This window comes from Alligator sinensis, unplaced genomic scaffold, assembly GCF_000455745.1.
Source record: "Alligator sinensis unplaced genomic scaffold, ASM45574v1 scaffold144_2, whole genome shotgun sequence".
Classification (NCBI taxonomy): Eukaryota; Metazoa; Chordata; order Crocodylia; family Alligatoridae; genus Alligator; species Alligator sinensis.
The window spans coordinates 4,584,975-4,591,680 of NW_005841872.1; the positions used below are offsets into that span (position 1 = coordinate 4,584,975).

The 6,706-nt window shown below is 39.3% G+C and overlaps 1 protein-coding gene across 1 annotated transcript in view; it reads left to right on the forward strand.

Moving 5' to 3' along the window:
* Positions 1–729: 729 nt before the first annotated feature.
* The window catches only part of UBE3A (ubiquitin protein ligase E3A), a 70,088-nt gene continuing 64,111 nt past the window's right edge, over positions 730–6,706 (forward strand). Inside the window, exon 1 of the mRNA XM_006017066.3 lies at positions 730–855. The gene's annotated coding sequence lies outside the window, so the exon portion shown is untranslated. The remainder of the gene's footprint in view (positions 856–6,706) is intronic.

Genomic DNA, 6,706 nt, shown 5'->3' on the forward strand with positions numbered 1-6,706 from the left:
ACAACAGCTCATCATGAGCCTAAACTATACCAGCTTTTTGGCAGGGTAAATTAGCTTGTTTTACTCCATGCTGCTGTGACTAAACTTTCTCTTCCCCAAGCTAGCTCAGCTGTCTCTACACTGTAGTTGGCAGTGTAGTCCTCCCCTGAGTGTGCCAAGCTTTAATTGGTTTATTTCCCGAGATATTTTCACAGCTATCTGTGTAATGGTCTATATATCCATGTAGGTATGTTACAGTGGACAAGGTAATCATATAACCTGAGGTAGTCCGGAATAAGCAGATCTGCCCAATTATGTGTGGATGCTTTAGTGCTCAGTGCAGTGGTTCTCAACCTTTTTAGACTCAAGGCGCCCCTCAATAGATCCTAGGTGCCCCTCAGAAAATGTTGGCTGAGTTTTTACGTGATTTTTGTCTACAGAAAAATAAAGTAATTCTTCTGTTGCAAAAAACTCACTCAGTGGTTCAGAATGTTTGTGACATTATGGATTCCTGTTTGAAATCTCTTGGTTTATCTTGGGAATCATGTTTGCACATCTACCAGTACTAATATTGTATTACATCCTGCAGCACCCTTGAAAGGCTCTCATGGCACCCCAGGGTGCTGAGGCACCGTAGGTGAGAATCATGGACCTAATGTCTCCTCTTTACCTGCCACAGATGCAGTGTTTCCCAGAAACTGCAAACAGGTCTATCTTCTGACTCACCACAGCAAGGAGGAAGAGGGGCACAAGGCTGGGCTTAATATCTAATCCTGAGAGAATTCTTTGAAAAAGAGAGAAAATGCTCAATATATGGTACTGGAGAGAGGAAATTTGGATTCAGGAATACATGAGGGAATCAAAGGTATTAAACAGGTATGCATGGGTGTAGGTGAAGGACTGAATGAAGGTAAAACTAAGTCCATTTTCTTCATAGGTAACAATACTGAATGTGAAGAGGACAGGCAGGATTGAAGGAAATAATTTCAGAGATGATGTTTATGGTGATCAGGATACAGAGCACTTAATAAGAGTCAAAGACTGAGCAATACTTAAAGATGTGTCCAAGTATGAGAATTAGTAGATTTGTAGGTGAGTGTAAGGTTGGCAAGCTGATCAATTGACATGTCAACTGACAGTATTTGACAAGTCAGTTGACTGCATGTTTTTTGAGTGGTTAGATATTGATCAAATATTATAGGAAGGCTTTCTGTAATTATAGTATCTAGAGATGTAAATATTGTTTTTTAAAAATAGCCATTTAAACTCTTTTAATTATATTGGTTAACTGTTTAACCAGTAACACATACCTACTATGGAGGGCTGGGGGCGCAGGGGCTGTGTGGGGAGTTCACTGCAGAAGCCTGGGGTGCTCTGTTCTAAGGCAGCTCCCCGCGTTTGTGTGACTGGCGGCTAATACCCAGGACCTGGTGTCTCGCAGCCCTGGACAGCCTACAGCCAGGCTCTCTGTGGGCAGGCAGACAGTGCAGCACAGAGGAGGCACCTCCCTAGCTGTCATTTCTACCATGTGTGAGCAGGGGAGAGAGGCAGAGCACCTCTCCTCCTCCTCCAAGGCAACCAGAGACACAGAGCCCCAGCACCTGGTGAGAGGAATATGCTGTCACTGAGCCAGCTGCACTGCCCCACAGCCTTGTTGGGGAAAAATTTAAGACCTGCAGCCTCTCCCACTGGAGCACCTCCCACCCACCCTCCCGCCCCACCAGGGGGAACGCCACCACTGCCAAAAGCAATGAGATTGAGAACAGGGAAGGAGGGACAGATGCAGGGATACCCCCAGTAACCAGCACCCACTCTGCTTGCCACAGGATGAGATATAAGCAGGTGGCAAGCAGTGCTCCTGTTGCCAACCATCACGCACTGCCTTGCTTTCCTTTTCCCTACCTCTTCTCCAGGGAAAAGGCTGGCTCAGCTTGGCTCAACCACCTTCTCCCCCCAGACAACCCCAAGCACTTTGATTTACATGACGCGAACTGCTAGTAGAAGAGGCAGGAGGCATGCAAAGGTGGGCTAGTTTAAAAGTTAACTGTAATACATTAATGGTATAAATTTAATTATAGTTTAACTGTTTAACCTTTCACATCCCTAATAGCAAGAAGGACAAGTGGGTGGAGCTACTGGAGCTGAAGAGGGGTGAATGCAAGTTGTGCCAACTCATTTTTTTAAATCCTCAGACTTGAACAGTTATCTGATAACAGTCATCCAGATGACGCAGACATTATTTGACTGTTTCTCTTTTTCAAATAATCCAGAAGAAACTAGCAAATGTAATCCCTATATATGATAGTATTTCCACTGGATTTAGTTATTCACTACATTTTTTGCCTTACACTCAGTGACTGTTTCAGTGTCTTTTTGTTTTTATGAATTTTTTATTACAAGTGGTTTGAAAATTTAAAATTGAAATGCAAATTTTGTTATTTTTTTTTTACTAAGAAGGATTAACTTTAATTAAAAAAAGAAATGAGTAGCAAAGGAACCTAAAGTATTTGTATGGAAATTTTGTAAAAGAGCACAAGAGGGAAAAGCAGCAAAAAGCAGATATAAATTCTGGAACTGAATATGTAATTCATGTAGACAGAATGATAAAACACCTCTTAAAGTCTTGTGAAATGTGCCCAGCTGTAGTAAAAGAAAGACTCCTTAATAATAATCATTCCAAGAAGAAGCTGCTTTCTTCTACTTATACATCAGATGCTTCCTCTGATCATGCTTTGAGCATAGAAGATTCCTGTGATGAAGATGGTATGGTGACAGGAATGGAAAACAATACTGAAACTCAGGCTAGTGATCTTCTGCTGCTTTCACCTTCAAACTAAACTTATGTAAACAATTTTGGTTTTGAAGCTTCATCTCAGCAGCCTTCTGGTTACAGATCTTCTTTGGCCAGTTCTTGGGTATCAACTTCTGTGAAACCACAATCAAATATCTTTAGGATTTTTGGACAGGATTAGTACCCAAGAAAAATGTGATCTTGACCAGATGTTTGCTAAGGCTGTATATGCAAGCAATTTGCATTTTCACATGGTAGAAAATCCCTATGTGAAGGAATTTTTTGCCAAGCTACATCCAACCTACACATTACCAGGCAGAACACAGCTGGCTGGACATCTTCTTGATGAAGCTTTCGGCAAAATGCAAAGAAGAGTAAGTGGTCTTATTAAAGAGGCATCTCATGTGTCCGTTGTATCAGATGGTGGGAACAATATTTGGAATTAAAGCATAATTTCATGGTGACAACTCTCCAGCCATTATTCTATAAATTCTTAACCACTGCAGAACATTGCCATGCATCCTAGTACATAGCATTACAGTTTGAAAGCATTATTTCAAAACTCAGCCCTGAGAGAGTATTTTTAGGTTTAACTGACAATGCTGCAAATATGAAGTCGTCTTGGAGTACTATGAAAGAGAAATATCCACATACTCAGTTCTAGAGTTGTGCGCGCACACACGGCAACTTTTTGTTAATGATTTTGAAGGTTTACAAACATTCCATTCTCATCCCACAAAAGTAAAAACAATTGTCAAGCTTTTAAAAAATCAGCACATGCCAGCTGTTTTTTGTGTTGCCAAAAACAACACTGTGTACTTCTGACATTGAGTACAAATTGTCTTACATGATAGGCTTCAGCAATCAAATGTTTGGGACAGCTTCAAGTTTCCAAGAAAGCTTTGTAGTCAGCCGTTGAAGATGAAAATGTTTCTAATATTTATCCATGAGATTTGTATTGACATTTTTTATGCAGATGTCTTTTGGGTATGCAATTCCAAATTTTTCTCAATGCTAAAACTTTGTTGCCAAAGCTATACAAAAGCTGGAAGCATAGGTGACGTGTGGGAGGAGGGTACGGAGGAGCACGTGCCCCCACTGACGGCCACTGCTGCTATCGACACCTGTGGGAGCTCGCCGGCTCCAGCCCTGCTGCCAGCGGCACCTGCAGGTTTTCCCCCCCCCCCAGACTCGGGAGGCACCAGTTGCCCATGGCTGGAAGGCAACAAATGTACACTTGAAGATGTCAGATATGAGTACGCAAGCATTCAGCATCATATCACCAACACTTGTAAAGAATCACTTTCAATGTCTGAGAAAAAACAAAAGAAATGATGGAGAAAAGAAAGTGTCAATTGATCACTGATGCACAATGCAGCTTACCTGTTAGATCCACAATATTGAGGAGAGAAGCTAACAAGTGAAGACTTTGATGCAGCTTGTGAACTAATAATGAACTTGGCCACATTTAAGAAATTTCCTGATGACCAATCTATTTTGACTGAAATAATTTTAAAGCTAGAAGTGGTTTATTCAACAATAAAGTGATATGGAATGCAGTCATATCCATAGAAAAAGGTCAAATTACATCAAGTTGGTGGAAATGCTTTTGTCCTCCTTGTTCATTAGTGACTGTTTCTGATATCCTGTTAACACTTCCAAGCTCTACTCCTTGTGCAGAGCATAACCGGTTAGTTTGGGACAACATTCATAACAAGAACCAAAACAGGATGCAAACAGAAATTGTTGGGAAGATGGCAGCTATACATTTAATGAAAGGCATTTTGGACAAAATGCATATTTTTCAAGCAAGTTTTCTGATTCTGACTCAGAAGAAAGTGACAGTGAAAAGAATGGTAGTTGAGAGGAAGATGGCATTAATTAAGAAAAAAACAGACTAAGGGTGAAGATACATTTTTAAATTTATAGTAGTGAAACGTAAATTGTTTTTATACTATTTTGTTTTGATAAAAAGTATGTTATCGGTGTTATGGGGAATGTTGGCAAATGATTTTTTTAAAGTTTTTTTTGACACATTTCTTAATGGAAAATTTGTGCTTCTGTGTTTAGTTTTTGCAGAAAGATTTAATTGTGAAATAAATTTATTTCAACATTATGTAAGAAATTACTGCTTGTTAATGTAAATAAACAAAAAAAGTATTTGATCATATTTGGCATTTTTAAATATGTTTTAATGATATTTGACTGGTCAGTTGACCAAACTTTATTTGACCAGTCAAATACCCAACCCTAGCTGAATGTAATAGCCCATGTTTGTAGGTGTGGAGAGAGAGACTTTCTGTGATGCAGACAACATTCTATGTGCACCATTTTGTGGGATAAGGTGAATTTAAAAGCAGATTGCTTGAATAAAAAATAGATAATTATTTAAATTTAAAAACTGAATTGGGTTTAACAACAAACCTGTTCATAAGAAATATAGAGGTTGCCATTTCATTTCAAATATTCATTCATGAAAATCATTTAAATATACTTGTTACACTAATGACTTCTCATCAGGTGTTAATGAGTTAGTGCAACATTTTCTTAAATGTAAACATAATTAGGAAAGATATCCTTAACTTATGAGGCCATCTCAGGTTCCATAAAGGTCAAGAACTGCATTTAGGCTAGGAACAGATGTTGCATTTGTCCCTGGATAAGTTGTACCTTTGTTTATTGTGGAATAAAAATATCTGAGGCTTGATGTGTATACACACATCACATTACTTATCAGGGTTTAATGAGTGTCTATTGCACTGCCACTTTTTGACATTGATTCAGCAATACAATCCTGGGATAACTGTACAAGTGTACTTTGCAATATCCCAGGATAAACTGTTACCATCTTTTATCCAGGAAACTTTTCTAGGACTTATTCTAATACAGTGGACATGAATGTCTGTACACTTTGTCCTGGGATAAAATAGTTTATCTTGAGATAAATCCAGTGTTTGTTTGCAGCCTAAGTATATTATTTTCAGTCTTTTCAAGGGAGCTAGTGCTAGTATAGTCGATGCTTGTTATCTTGCCAGCGGTCATATCAGAAGTGACACTGGCAAGATAACAAAAGCACAAGAAACGCAAGACGAGACGAACCCTAGCCAAAAGCATAGTGCAGTGTATGTTCTTAAATTAATTATTTTTATGTATATTAACTTCACCAAAAGTAAATAGAAATTGGTTTCATGATGATGGGGCCTGGTAGATAAATTTGTCCTATGGGGGCCGAATTGAAGAGCATAACAGGCATCTGCTCAAAGGGTGTGCGTATGTGCTTCCTGCATACATTATACTATACCAATAGAAAACATTATGTAGTCTGCAAGCAGTGCAAATAGAGTAATAAAGTCAATAAAAATCAGTTTACAAACCAGCTCCATGAAAACAAATTTCTGGTCCTCATTGGTTCAGAGTTCCAGATTCTAACATGCTCTGGAGCAGGGAATATGGTCCATTTCTACAAGCTCATCCTTTCAAAGCAGAGCCCTGTTTCTGTGCAGTTTTATAGTCTTTGTTGGGCTTGGTTTCAAAGAAGGCATGAGGTTTCACAAGGATCAGATTTCAGATCGAGGCATTACTTGGTACAGGACATTGAGCAATGCAATGTATCCAGGATATGATCATTGAGGCTATGAAGTACAGCATATCCACTTGACCAGCACTTGACAGACGGGGGCGGGGTTGACATGTGTGACCAACCCTTCAAATTGGTGAAACAGCTAAGTTGTCCCATTGAGATACCAGAGTGTGCAGGTGAGGTTTGGTGTTTGTAGTCTGAATACTGCTGTTGTTGAGTGTGGTTGGTGCAAGCAATGCTAGACTAATGATCCACTTCTCAGTCATTGGCTTGCATGTTAGTTGCCAGTTAACTACCTAATATCTGTCAGAAACATTGACCATTCAGATGTTTCCAGTAAGTATCAAGTAGGGAAA